The sequence below is a fragment of the Stegodyphus dumicola genome, chromosome X2, assembly GCF_044657685.1.
Source record: "Stegodyphus dumicola isolate Sdum_Otavi_A_Nest chromosome X2, ASM4465768v1".
Classification (NCBI taxonomy): domain Eukaryota; kingdom Metazoa; phylum Arthropoda; class Arachnida; order Araneae; family Eresidae; genus Stegodyphus; species Stegodyphus dumicola.
The window spans coordinates 173,262,925-173,289,038 of record NC_140781.1 but is presented as its reverse complement, the minus strand read 5'-3'; the positions used below and the strand labels follow the sequence as shown (position 1 = coordinate 173,289,038).

Below are 26,114 nucleotides of genomic sequence, written 5' to 3'. Positions count from 1 at the left end.
CACGGATGGCAACAAATACATCCTTGTTGTCATGGATTATTTTATGAAGTGGCCCGAAGTATACCCAATTCCAGAGCAAGAGGCTGTCACGACAGCTTCACTGTCTCAGAGTATGTTGAGTTCCGAGAACGACTTAAGAGTCGGGAGCTGTACTCTAGTGCTTTGCCGTGAAGTTGTCTTTACCGTTACAGCCTGATGCCTGAAGACTGTGTTGCTGATTGTTTCAGCGTGTTTGTCGTAGTTTTCCGACGACTGTAAACTTGTTTTAGGAACTGTCCTGAGTAATACTGGATAATAAATTGTGTTTTTGTTCTTCATCAAATGTTGCCATCAATCCATGAACCCGTACAAGAACGCAACACATCGCTCAGTTAGAAACTGTATGAAGTTATTAGCACATGGTTTAATTTTTTAAATTAAATAACTGGTTGTTAAACAATGCGGTTACGATTACTTTTTCAAATTATATTTAAGTAAATAAAAGCCTATAAAAATGTTTTTGTTATTACAACAGTGTCTTATGACGCAAGCCACATTTGTAAGATTAAGGAACTGTGGTTTGGCGATGCCTGGTGTGTATAATGATAGTCTCCCACTTTAGAATATTACAGAACTCCCGTTTTACCAAATCTCGGAATTGCGAATTTGTCTTTTGAAAATAAGCTAAATTTAGAGAGTAAGGAATGAAAATTCTCCAGAGTTTTTCACTCAACGATAAATGATCGTCTGAGAGGTGTACCGTTGTTACCTACAACCATCTCGGACACTGACTTCAAATTCCCAATTATATTAATGAATTTTCGCTTTGCGAAATGCTAGAAAGAAATTAATTCGTGAAAACGAGATATTTCTACAAGTAACACTTTGGAGTAGGGACTAAGCTTATTTTGTATATTTTATTTCTGTGCATATCCACAAAATCAGATTCATACACATTAAAACTCGGTTATCACAACCCGGATATAAGGAAATCACGGGTGTAATTAAACTTAATGCAGTGAATATCTCAGAATATTGCTAGACCAACCAAGAAAAGTTTGTCATTCATATGTATTATTTCTCTTTGCGATCAAGTTCGACTAAATATATGTTTATCTAAAATGTCACTCAATACTTTTAAATCATTTTTCTAAATCTGTAAAGGTATTCCTACACAGTAAATCTGAGGGTGGCTTGGCAAATGCATAAATGCAGAAATAAACATTAGAGGTTAAGTTAACATTCTGAAGTCGGGACACAGATACCGTAATAGGAAAGACAAAGGAAATTGTCTAAAAGAAAGGTGGTAAGAAGTGAAAAAGGAAAGAGAACAATGCCTCTTCAAATATGCGAAATACAGTGTATAAGCCCCGGTGGGCGCGTCCTTGGTCAAAAGAAACTATGTAAGTTAGGGAGCTGTGAAGCGGTGTTTCCGCTTCCTTTTCCTCTGAGTAACATATTTGCACCCCGCTTCAAAGAACGCCGCTTTCTCCCCACAGACAAATATACAACGTTGTCGTTTCTTTTTTGACGTACGCTCAGCAAATGAGTTTCCAAACCAAATTGATAAAGTTACAAATCACCGTGAAAGGTGAACTCCCTGAGAGGAAAGACCTGAAATAATATTTCAGGGGCAGAGATAGGAAGTTTGTGGTTTAGTGAGTCATCGCAAAATTTGAAGACAATCCAACTCAAAAAGCCCTAAAAAAACTATTCTCTTAAATCATTTCTTACAGCTGGCATCTGTACATTGATTAATTTCTGTAGATCTTCTAGTATATAAATGACATTGAAATAATCTTTTGCCTCAGAATGAAGCTACCTGAGATAATTTTCCTTTTCTAAGTATCAGCGGGAAGTCACCTTGTAAAATATATCGAGACATTTAGTCATTTTTTAATTAAATCCAAGTTAATAATGGACAGTCGCCTTGTAAAAGATATTGAGACATTTAGTAGTTTGTAAATTAAATCCATATTAATAATGGACATCTAAGATAGTATTATATTAGTATCATCATAGCTTTATATATTAGCTCATATACGTTTACTATAAGTTTATTAGTTTTAGTGGATATTAATGTAATTAAAACATTGTTCTTCTTTATGTTTTTAATACAAAAATTTAGCGGAATTAATGATATTATGATTATATTAGGGTTGTGGAAATGCCTATTTTACTTAGAAATCTGTTTCACTTAGAGTGGTTTACTTAGGTATATTTCATGACCAAATTTAATTTAATTTGCTTAGCAATCTGTGTACTCAATCTGTTAATGTATGTAACTTTCCAGTCGTCTTTCAATTTTGCGTAGCGCATAAATCGAGATTTTTCAAAGAGAAGACTACAAATTTAAATGCAAGTCGCCTAAGAAGGTATAAGTTTACATTTTCATTTCACTAGTAGAGACGAAATGTTAAAATATTGTTGCGTGTGTAAGGGTTCGTAATAGGTTGAATGCACAAGTCCGATAATAGGTTAATAAAATTTATTCTTATCAAAAGAAATATATCAGAACTCTTGAATTTTTCTCAGAGATATTCGTATAAGTGTTCACAATATCCCGCAATATAATCAGTAGCTATACTTAAACTACTAAAAACATTAAAATACAACGCAATGCAAAGCGTTTTTTCTTTAAAGAGAAAGCTAATTAAGATATCTCAGTTCACGCTGAACTAAACAAATCTCTACATTAATAACTAAGTAACTAAACTAAACAACTGAACTGAGATGCTCTTCCTCCGGATTTTATAGCTTTCAACCGGTCGCGAGATATTTCTAGTAATTTCTGCTTCTCGAGATGTCTAGAAAGCAAAACGAGTGTGGAATTATGGTTACAGCTAACATATTGAGCAATTACATTTATTCAATTTCAATACAAATTACCGATATATCCATTTATTAAATGCACATGCCCTTAGATACTTACTTTTCCGGCTTTTTCTTAAAATTTTTCTCGCGCTGCATTGCACGAACAATTTTAATTATAATTCTACTAAAGTTAGCTGTGTAAATACAAATTTCGTAACAATATAATATTAATTAAGATACTAAATATAAGATAGAGACTTTTTCCTAATTCATATGTATCTTTAACTCTCTTAACTTGAGAAAATCTGGTTAAAGAAAACTAGATAATTGCTTTTAATAAGACTTTGCCGTCTCATTCATTTATTCCAGCAATCCACCAAATCTAATACATTAAATCTGCTTTCACTTGCACCAGTTTTTAATTACATACTCAGAAATGGGCAGAAATGAATGTTTTCCAGGTATTTGTTAAATATAATACCGGCAGTGTTTTCCACCAACACCTGTAAGGTTCTTATATTATTATGACCAGTTATTATGATTTTGATCTGGGAGTTTTATATTTTAGATGGAGAGATTTTTTACCACTCGCGCCGTGCCGTTAGCTCTATCTAAATGTATCTCCTCCAGCTCTATCTAAATGTATCTCCTCCAGCTCTATCTAAATGTAATTATCCCGACTTCTGCATGCATTCGCAACTGATTGCTTATATTTCGTGCCAGTAAAGTTAATTTAGCCAGTTTATAGTTTACGTTATTACCTGTATAGACTTAAACTACTTTTATCAACGTTTAATTATCTGTTGTTGATTAAATTACTTCGTCACAAGTAGTTGTTTATTTGCAGCACCAGTCGTGCCTTTTATGTTAAAAGTTCAGTTTAATAAAAAGATTGTTTAAACCTTCGCAAGTTTTTGTTACTGTATTTCAGACATAACTGTCTAATTGTCTAGTAAAGTTGTAGGCTTAAATTCAAGCTCATTTACAGCCTTCCACACCGATGAAAATGATAATTGAAAAGAAATATTTTTCTAGGATCAAATTACGGTATCAGTTATATGTTGTATTGTAAATGCTATTGTATGATGCTATTAACTAGTAAGTTTCTCTTTTAAGTTATACTGCTAAAAATTGAAGCCAATTTTTAGAACAATGATTTTGGAATACGTTTCATTTTTAGATAAGAGCGGCAAAAATTTAACTATTACGAAATTAACTACAAAACACAGTTTTAAGTAACTGCCTGATTAAAAATTTTCCTATTTGACTGGCCATTTAATTTGCATTGGTGACCAAGCTTTATTTAAGATCAGTTAGTTATAGTATATGAAAAATTCAGTATTGTCTTAATATACATGGTTATATATATGGTTTTCACCCCTTTTTCTCTAAAGGGGCAAGAAAATAAAGGCTATCTTGAGTTAACCTTTGAGTTTTGAGGTAAATTTCGTACACAAAAAAGCCTACTGCATGCTGTGAAATCAGAGCAAGCTTGTCTTTGTTACAGATTTTTCTTGTATGTATAAATCTTCTAAAAATAATTTACATGAAATGAGTCGCTTCACAAAATGAGAGTCTCATTGGTGAACTCCGGGTCAGTTTCACGATTTGTTACTTGTCAGTAGGAGTGAGAGTAAATGGTAGTCCTTGTGCCACAAGTTCAAAAGTCAATCGAAATATATGCGGCAGGAATTCTACGGGTTTAACGGCCGAAATGTTTGACCACTCCTCTCCTTTCTATTTCTGAAAGCTTTCGTCATGCTAAACCTTTTCCCCTGATTTCTTACAAGCAATGCAATAAATTCAGTAAGCACGGATTCGAAGATAAGAGAATACACTGGTGAAATACCGAGTATAAAATGCCTAAAATATAGTTATTCCCCCCCCCCCAATCTCCTTCTGCCCCATAAAAAAAGTCAAGATTTTAAAATTGTATTAATTTCGGCATAAAATAATGCATTGACTAAAAACACCTTTTAGCTCTCTGAAATAGATTTTTTAAAAATTTTTTTCAATTTCTCTATTTTGATTTTAAGCAACGCTTTTTTGTTCAGATTTTTTAAGTCATACAATTAGAGTGTGGCTTAAATTCAAGGCGCATATTTTAACATCTTACCTTTGCCGATTTCTTACTCCAGTTGGGGAAAGATATCTCTTAAGAAACAAACAAAAAAAAAAAAAAACTTTTTTAGTATGCTGCAATACTAATGATTTAATCGGTGTTGAGGATGATGTTCTCTGATGCAAAATTGAAGATGAAAACGAAGAATCACGTTCTAAAAAATGAAGTTTGAAGAGTCAAAAGTGATTGAAGAGTCTGAATAAATCAGGTAGTTTATTTTATGTACATTAATACCTATTTAAATAAATAAAAATGCTTTTTATTTTTCAATACCTATAATAAAATCAATTTTATTATTATTGTTACTATTATTATTTTTTGAATTTCCAATTTTAAAATATTACGGCGGCTTAAACTCGAAGTAATAACAGTAATTTATTTTGCTTTCAGCATAGTAAGGCAGATATATTTTAACATTAAATGATATGACTGAGATGTTTTTAATATACTCAACATTCATTGGAAGAGTTTGGCAATTTAAGAATTTTAAAGTTTTTTTTTAAGTGCTTAAACTTTATTTTGCTTCTAGAAAAACGAATATTTTATTTTATTTTAAAATACGTCATGTATGTGTGCTTGTAAATTTGAAAACATCATTTTATTCTCGCTTATCACAAATAAATCTTGCACTATATATTGTCATAATTGTTTAAAAAAATAGCTATTAAATGGATTTGTTACTCAGAACATTAACTTCAAATAACATGTAAAAACATAGCCTGTAAATATATATTAACCATTTAAAAAAGATTTTAATATCACACTTTGAAGACTCGATATAATACGAAATGGAAACTAAGATCTCATAATGAGTCCATTTCGTTGCCAGTTGAGATTAGGCATTGGAGTTGTATGGAAATAACAATACGGTACTTTGATGGCTCTCTATAGTACGATTTTCATTATTAACGTAAAAATTTAAAAAGGAAACTAGTGCTACATAGGATGTAACATTTTAGTTTCCTTTTCAAAATTTTTATTCTGTTTCAATTCGCAGAATGCTAGTAAAATCGAAAACTTCTTTCGTGGAATTCTTTTACCATTGGAACGGACATCCGGTAAGATAAGCATTGTTATTTCCTCGCCTAAATGATCTCAAGTAATCTGATGATCTCTCACTGATTAAACGAAACCAAAATGCTAAGGAGAGTTTGTTGCAGTTTTAATTCTCTCACACTAATGTTCTAAAATTTACGTCTTATATAAATACTACACTTACATTTCCTTAAGCACCATACAGGTGACAGTACGAACCCCTTCCACCAACCTCTCGAGAGGATTTTCGGCTCGCCGCATATTTAGAGTGCCTCATGCCATACAGACACTATACATTTACAAACATTCATGTCTTCTCCGGGATTCGAACCTGAGCCCTTCGGTACTGCAGTCAACGTCGCTAACGACTATCCCAGATGGGTGGCGAATTGTGGGTTTTGTGGGTGTTATTACACTTTTTTCTTAAAATTTTTGAAGGCGTCGCTATGTGCTCTTAATATGGTTGAGAAGTAACTTATTAAAATTTACACGAACCGCCTGAATTAGTTCCCGCTATATATGTCAGTTTGTATAGTCAGTTATATGTATAACCACTATGTATGTCAGTTTGTATAGTCAGTTATATGTATAACCACTATGTATGTCAGTTTGCATTTTTGCCTTATGTATTATTTTCACTGTTTTGCCTTATTTTATTAATCCAAAGGGGCTTTCTCCCTTTGTCCCTATTGTTTTCGTTTTTCGATTTATCTTCGATTCACTACAAACGGCGAATCACTTTTCAAACTGCTGCCACAAAGTATTATCGCCCTGTGTTATATTTAAAGAAATTAAATAATGAAAAATCTGCATAAATGTATGTATATTTCTCGCATTGTGATAAAACTACGGTACCTAGAGCCATCGAATTTCGATGTAATCCTCCTACGAATATGGGCATGTGGAAGACCAAATTTGAAATTTGGAATTTGTTTTATTATCGATTTCCTATTTTGTAAAACTTTAACGAAGTTTTGATTAACAAACTCAAGGATTTCAAAGCGAGCAATGGCAACGTTGTACAGAAAAAACATTTTTATTTCCAGCGCGTGAGTCTCTGTATCGGAAATTCTAAAGGATATGCTCATTTTAAAACTATTTTGCGATATTGCTGTAGAACTGAATTTTATGGTTTAAGTGCGAAGAACGTGATATTTAATAAATAAATGTAACACAAAATGTTAAAAAAACGCCTCTTTGGACGTAATTTAAAATCTGAAACATTTCAGATTTTCTTTAAAGCAAGTTTTTTCCTTCATCTTTTATTATTTATGTATTATTTTACTTTTTAGTATTTTTAGTATTGCTATTTAGTATTTTCCTTATTTTAGATATTATGTTTTACTGTTTCATCAGTCACTCTGTTAATTGCTCATATATTGCACTGTACTCATTTATTGTTCACGTTGTGGATGCCTATTGTAACCACCTATCCATAACTCTGTATATATGTAACTGAAATTGTTCTCCTCACCAGAAATGCACCCTTGTTCCATCACTGCACTATCGTCTCACCCAGCATTTGTTTGCACCGCCCCCAGCACTCGTCTTGAGCAAAATAGTATGTACCAAAGTGTGTTATGTGGACCAAGTTAATTCCGTCAGCGGGCTATCTGGTCGATATGCTAACTGCCCCAGTGGATCGGATGCCTCACTGTCGGTGGAAAGAAAGAAAGTTTGTATAGTCATTTAGGATTTTTTTTAGAAGCAAAATTTGGAAAATCAACTATACCCTTTTCGGCATAGTTGATTTCCGGAATTCGAATTCCGGGTCTGCCGATTGCAAGCCGGACGAGCTTCCAATTGCACCACGATCTCAAGCTGCAAGGGAGGGGAATATTCTAAATAAGTCGTGGATCGATGAGGAAAAAGTGATAAAAGAAGCAGATTTCTAGCAAGCAAAACCATTTCATTTATATATTTTTTTCAAAGTATGAACAAGAAACATATTTAATGATAAAATTAGGTGTGGAAGAACGTTTGTATGAGTATTTATGTATTTTTGCATGATTTTGTAATCAGATTATTTTGCAGCTGTGTTGCTCGAGTTTGTGATAGCTTTGCTCTGTACAGTTGGTACAGTCGAGTATAAATTTACAAGGCAAATAAAATAGTTTCCGCCAGATGTTCTTAAACGTGACCATGAATTAGACTAAAAGTAGGGAAATATTCTAGTGATTGTATGAGGATCAAGCTGCTATATATTGAATGATAAAGCAAGCACAGCTGATTTAAAAGAAAATTATCTGACATTGAATTTACAGATATATACATATTTGATAACTGTAATTTTTTTTTAAAGATCCTGCCCAATATAAACCATTGTGCACTTTAAACTTTTCCTTTTATGTAGTACAAGTAGTTTTTCAAAGTTAATGACAATGGGCAATATAATTTTTATTTAAACAGGGATTAAATTTTGCCATGTTTTTTGTTCACGGGTCCATATAGAAGAATGCTTGCCAGAGCCTCAACAATTAAATTTTGCCAGACACACTGATTAAAAAAAAGTGAGCAATGGATCTATGAAGGCTCTTTTCATAGATTCTGTCACTTCGTCTTTATTTGATGTAAATTCCCAGTTTTGGCTCACTGAAAGCTTTTAGTTAAGTCCATTAGCAGTAAATTAAGTAGAGTTCATTCATGTCAAAACTTAGAAGATTTTAGATGTTTCCTAGACTTGAACCATAGCACTTGGGTTGCAGATATCTCTTTAAGACTGGCATTTAATGAACTTAGTGCTATTTAGGAAGCAAAGCAATGTTACACTTAAAAGAAGAGATTATTCCAGTCACATATACGCTTTTAAATATCTTTTCTTCCCTTCGAAATTTTTAATCTGAAATCATTTAAAACAGTGGCTTGTCGATATCCTGAAGCAAGACTGTTACTGATAAAACCAAATCAAAGCATCGAAATTTCTTCTTATCCGTTATCTAAATTTTAAGGGAATTTGATGAATTATAAAGAACATTGCTGCAGCATCAGAAATGAAAATCCAGTGAGATAAATTAGATTTTCTAACTGGATATATCATTTGTGCCTTTTTTCTTGCCACAGCTCCTATAATCAAGACAATACAAATTCCTGTCTAGTTATGGGGATACTCTTTATAATACCGAATGAAAATTCTCTAAGCTATTCATTTATTCATCTTCATTCATATTAGGTATGATAGATATGATCTTCATTCATGTCTATTCATCTTCATTAATTCTCTAGGATATTCATCTATTCATCTTCATTAATACAGGATTGTAGAGACATTAGGTATTTTTGGAAGCAGGCAAGATGAAAATTAGCAACGGCTTCGGCGGGAATCGAACCGCTGACCTCTGGAATATGGGCCCAGCGTGCAAACCACCACACCACGAAGGCATGGTAGGAAGGCGGGAGAAATATCTTATAGGCTATACTATATTCATTTTCACACAGACTATGATCATCATCTTAAAATTTTCAAAATTTTGTAACTGCTAGGAGTAACTAATTTTGTTTTAAGAATTTCTATTTCTTGCGCTCACTTTTTAGATGGCAGTTTGTATTCATAGAAACCTGGGGCATATCTTGTGGCATTCTCACAAGATATGTCCCAGGTTACCAAAAGGGTCCAAATGCCATTACCTTAATATCAGACTGAAAACTCAGTAATTCATAACCTTCGAAGGCCTGCCAATGACTAAATGTCTAAAGCCGCTGAACACTGATAGTTCTCCTACATCTCGAATCTCTATGAACAGACTGCGTGGAAGAGTTCATTTTTTTTCCCCACGTGTACTTGAATACCAGCCATTTTGCTTAGTGTGCTTCTCGAAGGCATCCCTGCGCTAAGGCAAATAACCATGGAGGTAGGAAAGGAAGGAGGAGCCAACCGGCGCTAGAAGTGAAGCACTGCTTTGAAGCTTGGGTCACCAGATGGGGTGTTCTTTGTTTACACTCAGAAGCTCGCTTGACAGGGTTCTGATAGTATTTCGACACTCGACAGTTCCATACAAATCGAAAAAGGGACACTTTCGCATGAAAGAAACATTCATAGTGTGATGGATAATAGCAATTTGTATAGTTTAGTGACATTTACGCAAAAATCACATCTTGGTTATTTTTCGATAATTAACAACAGCGATTTTGATTATGAAAAAAAATTCTAATTTTATAAAATTCTAAGCTGTTGAACTACAAAAATATAGATTTTAAGAAAAATGTTATGCTTAAAGAATGAAAAATACCATACGGTACATTTAAAATTGTATACCTCTTTCGATACCCTTTATAGAGTATTCGCTACTTTTATTTTATTTTCCAAACGCCAAAATGTTTTAAATAAAACAAATTTTTTTCACATCCATATATTATTTAACATGTACCTTTTAAAATTTTTTAGAGGAGAGGCTTTACTGCTGCCCATTTTAAACTCATCGTTTTAATTTTATATATCTGAAAAATAATCACTTTGGGCTTACACGTTTTACTTATTTGGTTTAATTAAAAATAAATTTACCATCAAATGCTGCAATCCTCCTCAAAATTAATAAATATACACACAGATATGCCAATAAGTTAGCTTTCCCTTCATTTGGAACCACACATTTATGTAAAATTATGTACAGTTTTACACCAAATGTGTGGTTCCAGAAAAGGGATACATTTGCGAATTTGGCGGAAGTACCATGTGCGGTCAAGATGATGTGACCATGCGAACGTGCTACATCATCACGACAGCGTATTAAGAATTTTAAAATAGGGTAATCGACGGAGGTGAAAACATCTGTATATCCTGCCAAAGAAGGTCCGATCATGAATGGTCCTCTTATTGATTCCAGATTGTTAAATGTTTCTCACGCAAGTCTTTTTTTTCTCGGAAATTCGAGTTTTATGCTGGCTTCTTAACGTACGCAGGTCATTAAATTATTTATAAATGTATTTGAAATGAAGAATTTATTCACTTATAAACAACTGTGAAAGTACTGTGAAGAAATCTAATTACTAAATGTATCTAATTTATAATGATTATAAATGTTATCTAAATATATAATAACCTTAATATTGAATTGTAAACATAAATTGAAATCCTGTTGACAAATACGTTATAAAACTATTTAAGCAAGAAATGTTCGTATTGGAAAGCAATCTGTTAAAAGGTATTGTAAAGCAAATGCTATGAGATGCGCACTTAAGAACGTAATAAAGAGTTTTGGAATATGTATTGTTGAAATGAAGGGTAAAAAAAAGTCTGATAAGTATAATTAAAAGAATTATTCCCCTTACATTTTATAATAACTCAGTTACAAGTTTTCAATAATACTTTAAAAAAATCCTTATTTTATCCCCTTTCAGAAATGTTCAGAGAAAGTCAAGTACTATTTAATGTATTTCGCTAATTCCTAATAATTCTCTAATTTAAAATGAACCGAATAGAGCATTAATTATAAATTGACTTACATTTTTCGATTTAAAAGATGCCTCAGAAGCCAAAAGTCATGTCATAGTTAAGAAAGTATTTTAGGAAGAAGCTCTATAAATAGAAAAGAAATAATGCATAATTTTAATATTAATAATACAATAAACTTTGATCTTAATTTTTGTACCTTAACCGAATAAAATCGAATTATTTTAATTTTTGTACCTTAACCGAATAAAATCGAATTACCTTAATTTTTTTTTCTAATGTAATTAACGAAAACTTGTGAAAATATTTCATTCAAATTAAAAAATTCAACTGTCCTGTGAAAAGTATAGCATTTAATTCCGTTCAGAATGAAATGTTGTTTAAAAATATGTTGTTTTCATATACTTAGGACTCTGAAGTGTTGTAGAAAAAGAAAATATATACATTTATATGTGTATTTATGACGTAATTACAAAAATTTACATCCGAACGCGTCAAATCCCATTGAACTCAATGGTAAATGACCCAATGTTTTGGTCACCACGTAGGGATCGCCGGTGCTTCAGAGCAGGGTACGGGAGAAACTTGTTTAGGGCGGCTCCATCTTACTTCCTACCTCCATGCAAATAACTCTTGCGTGCTTTGCCGTATTCGAACAAACGAATAATTCCCAGACAGAAGACAAACAAGCCAAAGTAAAACATAAACTAGGCAAAACAACAGTTTTCTGTTTGGCATATATTTTAATCTCAGCATTTTCTTTCTTCTGATGATGAGGAAAACGCACCTGTGCGCCTTCGAAATCAATAGTCTTGGTTAAAATAAAACCACTAAAATTTCCATGCAGTCAGACCGCTCCCGAGATTCGAACCCGGGTCGAACTACCTTTGTTCAACGACCATACCGCTCGGCTGCTGGTGAGCATTAAACCATGGATGCTGCCGTTATGATGCTCGTAACAACTATGCCAACGGTAATGTAACTTTTGGTAGTAGGAAAGTTAAGAAAATAATTACAATAATTTTTATTTTAGTTTTTCTCCCAGAACCTCTTTATTCCCATGTAATCTAGTAATTCCCTTAATTAGTGTGGCATAAACAAAGAATATTTTCCCTATTCTCCGGAACTTAAGTGCACAGATAAAAATTCATATATAGATATGAAACAGCCAATTGAATTCATATTTTCCATACTTCTACTGATAAAAATAAGGGTAATAAAAAGAATCAGAAAATTACCGAAACATATATTAAGTTTTTAATGAAATGTTATTAAATTTTTGTATAGTTAGTAATTAATTAGAGAAATATGAGCTACAAATTACATGCTTATAATTATACGTTTATAATTTTAATTGTGCTTACCAGACTGGCGTCCAAGCCAATTCGTCATTTTGATCCTGTTATTTGTTAAAAATTAAAAAATGTCAAATATCATTGTTTCCAACAATGAGTATCACAGAATCAAAGTACAGATCTCGACTTACATATGAACGTCTTGATGATTGCTTACGAGCAGGAATTTCATCATAATCTCCTAATTATGAAGCAATGATTTATGAAATGCATCGCCAAATATCGCATTGACTTTATGAATCACATTTCTATAAAAGAATTTGTGAACTTTTGTCTGTATTATTCAGAAATTATTTATTTTACGTAAGAATACCGTCACTAGCTTTTATATCTTAAAATTATCTTTTGGGAATAATTTTTATGTATATTTTAATTAATTATTTCGCCCTGTTAATTTACATGAAGTAATAAATATGTCCGCTACGCCATTGATATTCTAGAATGCGCTCCTAAGGTACAAAGAGGTTGGTGATCCCTGGTTTAGATCTTTTAGTTCGTCAGAGAAAGAGGTTCCTTTTACTTGAAAATCGTAACTGAAGATATTTTAAAATTGAATTTGAATTTAGAAAGTGTTTGCAGAGGGAAAATCCTGAAGAAACGGTGTCTTGTGTCGTCTCTACCGACAGTTATATGTATCATAATCTGAAATTTAAAAAAAAGATATTTCATCGGTTTTTCGCATAAAAACATTCAGTTAACGAAAGAATGGCAGCCCGCGTCGCTCATATGATATAGTGGTTAGGGCAGCCTACTGCAATACCAAAGGGCGGGGTTTGAAACCAGGAGAAAACATGAATGTTTGTAAATGTATAGTTTCTCTGGGGCATGGGGGCACACTAAATACATGGTGAGCCGAAAGTCCTCTCGAGAGGTTCATGGTAAGGGCAGAGGGTTGGGAGACCGTCGGATCCATCCCCTCCCTCGGGAAGCTCTCCATCAAAATTGCGGGCGGAACTAGCAAAGTCGTACCCTCACCTATATGGTCCTCAAGGCTCTTGCCAACCACAGGCGCAATCTTGCACTTCTTGCCACGATGAATTTCGTGGACTTGTTCTGATGTTGCTGTCAGACAGATGAGATAAGTCACAACAGCACACTAACATGGCTGCACGAATGTCAATAGCGGATATTGTCAACATAAAGAATGCTAAGATATGCAGCAATCACTTATTATTATGAATCCGATTATGAGGATGATATGAAAAAAAATCTCTATTTATATCTGTTGGTAATCCGACAAAAAAAAAAAAAAAAGAAAGAAAGAAAGAAATGGTGCTACCCAAACTGTTATTATATCTGACTTGGTTATTTATCAGAATACAACAAGGCAGAAAGGCAGCAGACAAGAAAAATATTACAAAGTGCATTTGATAGAATTCATAATTTAAGTCCCTAAAAGGCATATCTGGAACTTCATTATGATAAGAATAGCTATGAGGAACTGAGTGAATATAATGTTACTGAGAATGTTTGAAATTCAGCATAAAGATAAATTAATAACAGAATGTAGACTTTTAAAATATGCGAATATATGTATATATATATATACGAAAGTATATATATATTATATACGAATATATATATATAATTATATACGAAAGTATATATATACCACTTTAAAATATTTTCATTATTTTATGGGTAAATGACATTGCATAATAATGCTGATGATCCTTAATAATGCTTTTTTAAGAGTCACATCAAAAGTTTACAGAAGTATGATTAACTCATTCCCAGTGCTCACAGAAATAAAAGAAGCGAAATTTTTGTTTCGATTGAATGTATTATGAAAGCTGCTATTAGCATTGACTAATTATTAATCAGATAGATGTGTAAGGTCTTTCTAGCACGCAGTCCAAAAATGTACTTGTATATTTTTATTTAATATTTCTATGATGCAAATTATTTTGCAACCAACATCAAAAGCATAATTTGTGTTATTTTAACACAAAAAGAATTCTTCAAAAATAGAAAAATGAATGAATTCATAAGAATTCTTCATAAATTTATCAATGGTTACTGTCGATGGATTAATACTTTCTTAAAAATTTGGTTGGAGGATTCACAAAATTATGGGGCTAAAAATGTTGCAACCAAAAAAAGATGGTGAAACATTGATCCATTATTTTGGTGCTTTGGCTGAACCATTATTTTGTAATATGTTGAACCATGATTTGGCAGTACATTGAACCATGAATGAGGAATGTTGAACTATGAGTTAGGAATATATTGAACCATAAACTGAGGCTATATTGAACAATGAACTGGGACTATATTACACCATGGATTGGGAATACGTTAGCCTTAGACCGTTAATTAAACATTCGTCTTTGAGTTATATGTACTTTCATTTGTAAATTAAATTGCACTGATTATTATTACTACCTTTGTAATTTAATTCCACTAAATATACCTTGTATGTATTAAAAAAGGAGATTTTAACATACTCATGAAATGTACTTAAATCATTTTCGTAGAAATTTCTTGGTTTATTTTACATTCCCTCGTGAAAAATCTGTAAACAAGAAACTTTCTTCTTTAATGTTATATAATTGTTAATTTTAGTGTTACATAATTTTATCACATTATATACCTGAACTCTAATGATTTATTACAGTGTGTCTGGACGATAATTTTTAAACAGTATAATCAAGCACAGCTTTTATCTCACACTGATTTGCTATTCTACAAACATACACAGCGAGAATAGATTTAAGCCCTCCAGTATTTAAACTCTAAACTGAAACTGCTTTCCCCTAATAAAATTGAAATTATACATTATTTCTAATGTGTAATTAACAAATATTTAGCTAATTACGATAAGGTATAAAAAACAAATTATTTCAAACATAATACTTATTTTTTATTCACATTCCTTGATACTTACTTTTATAACCTATTAAAATTTGGAGATTCTGCAGAAGTGTATGCCAGGATTTGTGAAGTTTCCCTTGTTTCTCTCCCTACAGAAAAGTTAGTTTTGATTGTAGATTTTTCATCACAAGCCTATAGACTATAAAGACCTTTCAAAATGTTCCTTTATGATATTTATTTCATTTACGGTACGTTAAAATGCATTATGAAGCGTGCTAAAAATGTAATCTCTAATTATACCTAAGGGACAAAAAAAAAATTTACGAAACTATTCAAATAGTTCTATTTATTCAAAAACAAATTACATTTTTCTGAAGACTAAATGTAATGTAAATCTCTTGGTAAACGTTATGTAAAAGCGTAAACATTTAGTGTGAAATATATTAGTGAAAAAATATAAGTTAAAATTATGACTCCAAAGCCTTAATGAAGTACACATTTAAGTCAACATAGACAAATTTTGTGCAACTGCTACATGAGGAAATTAAATACTTTATAAGATATTTTTCCCGTTTTCTTAGCGAGTCTTTGTGGTGTAGTGGTCTGCATGCTCAGCGCGCAATTGAGAGGTCTGCGGTTCGATTCCCGGCGGAGGCTTTGCTAATTTTCAATCTCTCTTGCTTCCAAAAAAAAATCCTAATGACTCTACAGTGGCGCCCGAACTAAAAGCGTGTTGGATGATGATTCTCCTCACCCAGGATTTGGCGATTGGGTCCCCTAAAAACCCCAGTCGCCCTTTAAAAGGTGTTGTATATAAGGTATTTCTGCCGCCTTCTTAGCGAGCCTTTGTGGTGTAGTGGTCTGCAAGCTCAGCGCGTAATTGAGAGGTCCGCGGTTCGAGTCCCGGAGAAGGCGCTGCTAATTTTTCAATCTCTCTTGCTTCCAAAAAAATCCTAATGTCTCTACAACTTAAGAAATATTTTATACTGAATATTGTACCGACATACATGTAAGCATATTTTCATAAGAAATTAGAATGTAGTCGAAGTTGCGTTGAGAAAGTACGATAGTACAAATAAGAATTAGCGTATATCACTTATATTCTGCTTAACAATTTTAATTAAATAACACGTAGCTACTCATATAACCTGTCAAATGTTAATGTATTTTTATATATATTTCAATCATTATTTTTCAGAATTTAATAAAAAGTACTTCTGAATAACTAGCATACATTATTATGCTTATGTAGAAACAATATATATATATCAATAAAATATTGAAAGCTTACAATATTTACACACTTTGAACTTTCTAACTTGAAACCTTTAATTGTGTGAAATAAATTAGATACGTAGGATAAATTTACTTTTCAAGCACATGCGATATATTACAATTTCTTATAAGTATTAACAAAAAGCACTTTACAGGCCAACATTCTGGAGTACTCTACCAATAAATATTTATTTATTTATAACGTGCTCCGCCATTAGGCATTATGCGGAAAAGGAGACATTCATATCCAAGTTACACACGAAAACGTCCATGCAGCCAGCCGGTTTACCGGGGCTCAAAACCTGGTAAACCGCAAACCCTGGAACTGCCAGATTTGAGCTGTTTTTGCCACTCGGACGCTGGTGGAATCAACCAATAAATAATCGCAAAAATATCAGAAAGCACTCATGCATGCAACAGTTATTCATACACGTAATACATTTCTGAAAAGTTTTCGCAAATTTCTACAGGCAGTTAACGGCATCATGAAACCCAAATTTAGAATTTTTTATTCAATAATTTAGTTGTGGTAGTCTTATACATATGGTAACCAGTTCTTGCCATTCGTGATCATTAGAATAGACAGACGTATAGCGCATGGTACTCAGCATTAGGTATCAAAGTAATCTCCATCAACATACCACATCCTTTGCCAAAGCCCTGGCAATAAAACTTGGGGATCATGGATGAGGAAAAGTCCACGAATACTCGCTGCAAGTCTGCCTCATTGTTGAAGGAGAGGTCCTTGAATGGAAAGGCTGTAATTTGTGGGCAGTAGATCCGAAAAGCACAATGATTTCCAGCCAAGTAGCTGAATGGTAAATCTGATCTGCCTTGCCACGTGTGGTCTTGTATTGTCCTAGGAGGTACAGCACACCCTTGGATTAACTGATGCTGGCTTCTCATGATGAAATGCGTGTTGCACTTGTTGCAGATTTCAGTGTTCTGTATTCAGTGATGGTGCAGCTCATAATGCGCCACTTGATCCATTATGAGTTGCACCATCAACTGAGTACCTGTATCTTACGCCTGCACACTATGACTGAGTACCTATATCTTACACACTTAGTACCTGTACACCATCACTGAGTCCAACTTACATCAACGATTGAAGGAACCTAAAGAAAAGAAGTACAAGTATTAATACACAGCTACATAACATCATGCATTATTTAATCCTTCATATAACCTTTATATATATTTTTCTTTCATTATTCTCATACACATATCATGACTCATGTTACCATTATAATTTATGATAGCAAGTATGTAATATCATTGCAATACTACACTACTTCGGCTTGGCCACTACTACTTTTTACACACTATTTTTAAAAATGGTTTATTAGATTTATGTGTTATTATTTTTTGTATTATTTTTTTTAAATTTTAGAAATATAAACAAGCTTTCAGGAACATATCAGATTTTAACTGTTCAAAAGCTCAATTTGAATTAATGTGATGGCTGTGCTTGGTGTAGTGATATAATTTTTTAATGTTTGGCATAAAATCGATTCTTAAATCAAGTCCTACAGAAGTACTCAACCTGTTTCTTGTTTTCCAATAGTAAATTATTGACTCGACTCAAGCCTACTTATACTAGGTAAGAAGAGTGAAGAAGCAATAATGTTGGTTCAATAACAACTTCTGGGACATTTCTCTTGTCTGACTTTTAAAATCCAAAACTTGCATACATATGCATTTTTGTAATCAATGGGATCTTGACTATGCTGATAAATTGCCATTGCATACTCGACTATCGACGCCCAGATCATCAATGCCCCCTTTTAAAATTTCAAAAGCCCCTAAGGAACCGATCCCACTGGAAACCTTTGATATAGTGACGTGATTGCAAAGAACACTGTTGGTTAAGTAAGCGAGGTAGCAACTTTTCAGAAATGCAACAGTTTGTAACAGCCTGGAAGAGTACATTTTGAATACTGATGCAGTCTTAAGTAATAATAATAATAATAATAATAATAATAATAATAATAATAATAATAAACTGGAGCAGTTGCATACACAGTTATTAATAAATATCAAAAGCTGATATTCTGAGAATTTGAACTGAAAATTTTCTTTAGCTTTATTACTTTTATCTTAAACGAATATTAACACTTATATTGAAATAACTATAAATTAAATATTTAACTAAAATTTATTAAACTTGCTTGTTGTATTGAACTATAGGCACTTAAAAGCTACCTAAAATAATTCCAAAAAAGATAAAATACAAATAGCCCTCTGCATATTATTTGAATTAAAAAATGGATGTTTCAAAAACAGAATGTTATTTTGGATGATTTCATAAGTAAAATAAGTGAAATAGTTAAAATTATTCAATCAAAAAATAACTTTTACATTACACAAAACAAAAACCAATTTCACTTGTAAAAATATTCAAAGAAATTCCAGAACCTGTGCTTCTCACAATTATCTTGATTTTTCCCCTTTTTCTTCTATTCTAAGAAGTAAAGCATATCCGGCAATACTCATTACCCTCGACGACAATAAATTATAATAGGGGGACCGGAAAGTAATGTCGTTTCTGCGCATGTCGACAACAACATGCTAAGGGCAGAAGTGTAAGCAAATCCATGTCAAACACTCTTAACCAACCTTGTTCGACTATCCAAAAACATTTAAAGCAGAATGGAAAAATAAGCAAAGCAGGTGTTTGAGTCCCCCATAATCTGTCCGAAGAAAACAAAGCCAACCGATCCATCACATGCAACGTATTGCTTCAACGGCACCATACAGAACCGTTTTTTGATCATTTGATTACTGGAGACGAAAAAGGGGTCCTATATGATAATCCAAAACGCAAAAGGCAGTTTTAATAGGTGTTACAAAGGGTTTACATCCCAAAAAGGCGCTTCTGTGTATTTGGTGGAGTATTCGCTGAATTGTTCATTTTGAATTGCTGAAACCTGGTCAAACTGTTAATGCAGATCTTTATTGTGAACAACTGGATCGAGTGAACGAATCTTTAATCGAAAAATATCCGGCGATTGTCAATAGAAAAGGCATCATTCTGCAACACGACAATGCAAGACCGCACTGTGCAAGACCGACACTGGAAAAAAATGAATGAATTGGGATGAGAGGTGCTGCATCGCCCACCATACTCGCCCGATGTCACACACTCGGATTTCCATTTATTCCGGTCCCTACATTTTCTTAGTGACAAAAAATTTGAAAATTTGGATGATATCCAAAATGCCATCTCGAGATATTTTACTCAAAAACCAATTGATTTATATCGGTTTGGGGATTGAAAATCTGCACACTAGATGGCAAAAGGTTGTTGATAACGAGGGTGATTATAAGTAAACAAAGAAAAAAAAATAGGTACTCGAATTAGTGTTACATTTTCCAGTTATGAAAGAAGCTAATGCATCTATAAATTACTGATGCCAAACGAAGAATGAACTGAATGTTAGTCACTCTTATCATTTAATATTTTGCCATATTTACCACTAACAAAATGGTGCATGAAGAAATAAAATTTAGCTGAAATTTTAATTGGTTAGAAATAATTACTTATACTTTTAAACAGTCGAGCTTTCTTTAGCAGAAGATTCAAACAGACACAAAAACAATCTGAATAGCACCGCTTAACCACTTCAGATAAAAAAAAAAAAAAAAAAAAAAAAAAAGTCTCTTATTTGCTGTTATTTTAAATACATGGTATTAATGAATAAATTTTAAAATTTACATGCAAAATTTTTACTTTATAGGAAAAGTTACACATTACGTTATTTGTTAAAATCAGTAACTTTTCTTTTAAGTCATTTCCGTTCCGCCTAAATAAATATGAAAATATGATTTTGCAGGATTATCAGACGGGTTAAGAGATCAATACTGTTGTCATTCAGCTGTAAAAAATACTACCAGTTTGGCAAAATCGCAAGACCTTGAGAAATTCAACGAATTAACGTTGTATCTTTGGAAAAACACAGATTGGAATTGGTTACTCTTGGTTAAGTAAGCGAAGTAGCAATTTTTCACTGTTGGTTAAGTAAGTTTATTCCCCGTTTGTCAGAGAAAATGCAGAGAATTTTATAAAATTCAGATTTTGCAGCAGCTTGATGTTAAACTGAATCAGTATACAAAACAAAATCTCTAAATTTTTGACATTTTTTAGCAGCTTCGTGCAGCAGTCATAACAGTGTGCATAATAAACATAACTGTTCAAGTTCAATATATATTATTTTAAATAATTAAATAAAAATAAATGAAATAAAAAAGAGCATTTTTAAATACCAAGTTTGTCCAAACAGAATATTTCAAATATATACATTCAAACAGAATATTTTACAACATGGATAAATAAAGAAAATTCTATGCATCTTTATAAAAAAAATATTTCTCTTAAAAAGGAAAGCTTAGATAATATTTCAAAAAGGTTAATCAAACGATAAAATTTAACAGGCAAAGATTTTAACAAAGCAATAAAAAAATATTCAATAAAATATTTCAAATGCATTTTTAATAGTAATCGATAACTCTATTTCTGCTCTTATCCTGAAAGAAAATTTTCAAAATCAACATATTCTTTGAAATCATCATCACATTTTTGCTTGGATATTAAAGCACGCTTAATAACAGTAAGCTTATGATAATCCTAAATTTCTATCACTTTGAATGATGACTGACATTGTTCCAATATTTTTATCTGAAGAAAAATTAACAATACATTTGTTTACATAACAATATTTAAATTTTCACTTCAACAGTTTTTTTATAAACATTTTAGATGAATTACTAGTTATACTTATTTCTAATGTTTATGAGTACTGCAACAACAAATTAGGTTCCAATACTGATGCTGACATAACATTCAACATGTAAAGATTATTTACTCATGTTTCGCTTTATCTTTTGCATTCTTACTGACAACTTTACAAATTTAATTGACAAAAATAGTTTTATTAATGCTTTAAAAATTCACATAATACAAAGTATTTTTGGGGATGAAATTTTCTGAAGCTTGTAAAAAATTTTGCTTTCCCCCCCCTCTAATAAAATCACTATTTATCAAAGAGTTTCACTTTGCTATTCGGGCACCACTATTAAAACCCAACTTTCGAACTTCGTATTCAAAGATGTGACTTCAGATTATTTGTTTCTGTATAAAGAATTATTGCATTCTACATGTATGCTGTCATGGTCTAAGCGGTAAGCACGTCCACCTAGCACTGGAAGATTCGTGGTTTAAACCTGAAGAAGGCAGAGTCGATTTTCCCCATTTCTTACTCTGAAGAAAACCTAATAGTTTCTGCATGGGAGCCTGAAGTAAAATAGAATTAATGATAATTTTTCATGACGATTATTTGGTCGACAAGGTGTCCTGCTTTACCCCATTTGCCCTTTAAATTTGGGATAATGTAAAGACTTATCCCATTCCCTTCCTTGTGATATAGATTGTTAACATGTCAACTAGCACTGGAAAATCCACGGTTCGAATCTTGCCGAGGGAGCCTACGAAGTCTCAAGGCCAGAGGTTCTTCAGGTTCTCGCAATTGAAACCGGTGTTTGGTGTGTTTGGTGTATTTAATTATGGCAAAGCACACAAGGGCTATCTGCCTGAAGGGAGGGATGTTTTCGTGAAGGACTTTCTAAGGGAAACTGGCTCGTATACACGTTACAGATGGGGAAAACCACGAAAACGCCCATGCAGCCAGCCCGTTCGTGGGATTCGAACCTCGGACCGAATTACCAGGAGTTCAGCGACTTTACCGCTCGTGGGCGGTGGGCGACTGAAACCGGAAGAAGAGACCGGGGACGTAGCTGGGTTCGCTTGCTGATGTTTAGCTTTGCGAATGTCTTATTCAGTCTTCAGTTTCGTAAGCATGTTGTTAAAAATTTAAAAGCTTTGAAGAAGTGTGTAGTAGACAATATGAACCGAGATTCTTAGCTCATTAGTAATGTAGCTATGGCATACTAAACTAAACTTTAGCATGCGTAAAGCATAAACTTAAACTAATTTTTAAGATCGAATGTACATTAATGTTGCTCATTTTTCACAATAATTTTTAAGCGTATATAAATACATATATGCATATATATATATACAAATTAAAATATTATGTACAAACTCATTGTGTGATACTTATAAATTTATTTTACAGGAACATTATTAATTTACTTATTGATTAGTATAAATCTATTTAAGGTTTTCTTTGAGCAATTCAGATATGAAACTAGAATATTGTCAAGTCACGCTCCCCTTCTCCTTCCGTTGAGACGGCGGTTTGTAGAAAAATTCATATTCCCGTTTATTTATTTATATATTTTTGTGTTTAATTTTTTATATGCTTTCCAAATATATTTTTAAATTTTTCTATTTACATCATCAAGATTGCTTATATAATCTTTTAGAACTAACTTCTTTTTCAAAAATACCGGATTCCGCTAGGCGAATACTTTGACCTATTTAGTTATTTTATTTTACACTGCAGTTTATAACGCGCATTATTGTCCTTTCTTCCTTTGCTACGTTAAGCAGTATTATTCTTTATTATTTATGACTATATAAAAAGAAAGTTAGCATGTAATACAAGGTCATCATGAAAATAAGACAATTTATAAACCGGAATAGTTACAACAGCCCTGGCAGAAATAACTATAAAGCATCAAACGCTCTTGGAAGCCCACCAGCGGCCGAGCGGTAAAGTCGCGGAACACTGGTAGTTCGGTCCGAGGTTCGAATCCCGCGAACGGGCTGGCTGCATGGGTGTTTTCGTGGTTTTCCTCATGGGTAACGTGTATACGAGTCAGTTACCCTTAGAAAGTCCTCCACGAAGGCATCCCTCCCCTTAGGCAGATAGCCCTAGTATGCTTTGCCATAATTAAATAAACCAAACCAAACGCTTTTGGTCCAAACAGCTTTCAGAATGAGACTTAGTATTCGTAAGCATTTCATTTTATGTAACTGTGTATGAAACTATAAGCTGAAGCATTCTACGAAGTTTAATTATGTACACAATATGACTATAGGTATGTTGCATATTTTTGCTTTACTTTTAACAAAATAAGCATACATATTTTTTGAAATCTCTAAGAATCTGGGGGATGTGTCATATGTTTGCAAAAATTGCTTTTGGTAGTGATATTAATAGGCTTTCTTTGATGGTTTCTCAATTTAAAAATAAAGAAATTTAATTTCTGCTATCCTTTTAAGATATCTTTAAATTACTTCATCGTTTCTTGCTTGTTCACATTACTACATCTGATTAATGCACTTCCTTGATTTAGATCTGTTCGATTTCGTGTATGCATATGTATTGTATAAATTCTTACTTGCCTGCTTTGCAGGTTTTTTTTTTTTTTTTTTTAAATTTTTTTTAGGTTTTCTTTTAATAACAATCATTTAATTATATTCGAAGCTTAGTTCATTTTATAGATTTGAAATATATATATATATGCATACATATATGGATTGAAATATACACGAAATGAAATAGGTTTCAAAGTTATTTTAGTGTGTAGTAGACAAAGTGTGTAGTTCAAAGTTATTTTAGTGTATTTTAATAACGCTATAATTAAGATTCCATACTTCTTAATGAATTTGATTTATTGCATCATGCCTACAACAAAGGCTCCATTTTTTGAGGCACACCAGCGATCAAGCGATCAAGTCGCTGAACAATGGTAGTTCGGTTCGAGGTTTGGGTGGTTGAGGCTGCATGGGTGTTTTCGCGGTTTTTCCCATGTGTTACGTGTATACGAGCCAGTTTCCCTTAAAAAGTTCTTCATGAAGGCATCCCTCCTTAGGCAGATAGCCCCGAGGCTTTGCCGTAATCACGTAAACCAAACCATTTTGGGGATAAATTTCCTTTTGTAGCAACCATGTTTTAGTTGAGAATACAAGCTCTTAAAAAACGTGCAGTTCATAATTTTTGAAGCATTTTGGTGTTATTGTGGTTCCTCTTTGCCTGTTAAAGGAAGCTACGGAATAGCTGGGTACTGTCCCATAGTCTCATGCAGTTGGTTATACTCAGAACATCTCTTTATATTACGACCAAAGGAGGGGTTTTTTTTTTTTTTTTTTTTTACGTTTTTAACGTTTAGTGTGTTACCTTTATTTATTAAATATCATGTTTTTCGCACTTAAACCAGAAATTCAATTCAACAGCAATATCTTGCGCACCGACTGGCTACTGTTAACTAAGTAAACAGATTCATAAGAATTCTTGCTTAAGAATTATATAAGAGATGGCCCTAAGCGTTTATTGAAAGACTTAAACAATAATTTTTACAAGTTTTGCATACGCACGTACATACATGTAATTTAAAGTTAATTTTAAATTTAAATCAAGTTCACATATCATATTCAGATATAAAAAGTAGAACTATAGGAAGTAGTACAAAACAGTGCAAACAGTCACTGCACGATATTTATTTAAAAGTGATAAATCTTTAATAATTATATAATTTTGTGGTAAACTTAAATTAAATACAAAATTGAAACCGAGAACAATATTAAAGATAGTCAGATAAACCAAAACCAAACAAGAACGAATTTCCATAAAAAAAACACTCAAAAATTCGAGAAATATGAATAAACAAAAAGATCTTTATGAAGGGCTTTGTTTCTCGAGAAATCTGAAAGCAAATTAGCTCGTTTCTGAGCTAACCAATTCAGAAATTTAATATTTAAAATAATTTTAATTACAGAAAACGGATTAAATTGCACATTATTTTCCCAACCCCTATATATATATCTGCTTACGATATTGCGTAGATGACTGAGAAGAACACAGTGGCTCGAAGGTGGCAGAGTGGAAAGCATGATGACGCAATTTAGCACAACGTATCTTGAAAAATCACAGTAGTTGCATTTTGAAGTACGACTTCATCTTAAGCATGTAAGCGGCAGCAGCATGGATTAAAAGCGTCTTACCAGCAGGAGAGCTAACGCGGAAAAGGGGAAAGTTATAGTACTTTCAGAAGAAGGGTGGGAGTCGGAAACGTTTCAGTTCAGAGTTTTGGTTTACAATTAATTTGATTGGACAAGAGGCATCTGCATTAAAACGTTACGTAAGATAGAAAAATCTGGAACCTGTGAGAAGAGATGAATTTAGGGGCAGATCACCAAATTTAGAATGTTAATTTTGAGGTCGCCAATTATTTTTCTGAAACAGCTATCATATTTTGTTATGTCTTACATATATATACTATATAAAAGTCCGAGTTGAAAAAGAAATTATTTTTTAATTGATTATCCTGTCAGAGGAAAAATGTGTAGAGCCTATTTAGTATCGGTATATTAAAAGTGAAAAATAGTTGAAGCCTAAGTCAAAATTTTGTTAAGAAAGCTAAAATATTT

At 32.6% G+C, this 26,114-nt stretch overlaps 1 long non-coding RNA gene across 1 annotated transcript; it reads right to left on the bottom strand.

The window, feature by feature from the left end:
* Positions 1 to 17,271: 17,271 nt before the first annotated feature.
* On the bottom strand, positions 17,272 to 25,710 carry LOC118192227 (uncharacterized). Its single transcript, XR_004758734.2, has 2 exons — positions 25,518 to 25,710; positions 17,272 to 17,898 (listed from the first exon to the last, which is right to left on the bottom strand). It is a non-coding gene; the product is annotated as an uncharacterized LOC118192227 (long non-coding RNA).
* Between the last annotated feature and the right edge of the window lie 404 nt (positions 25,711 to 26,114).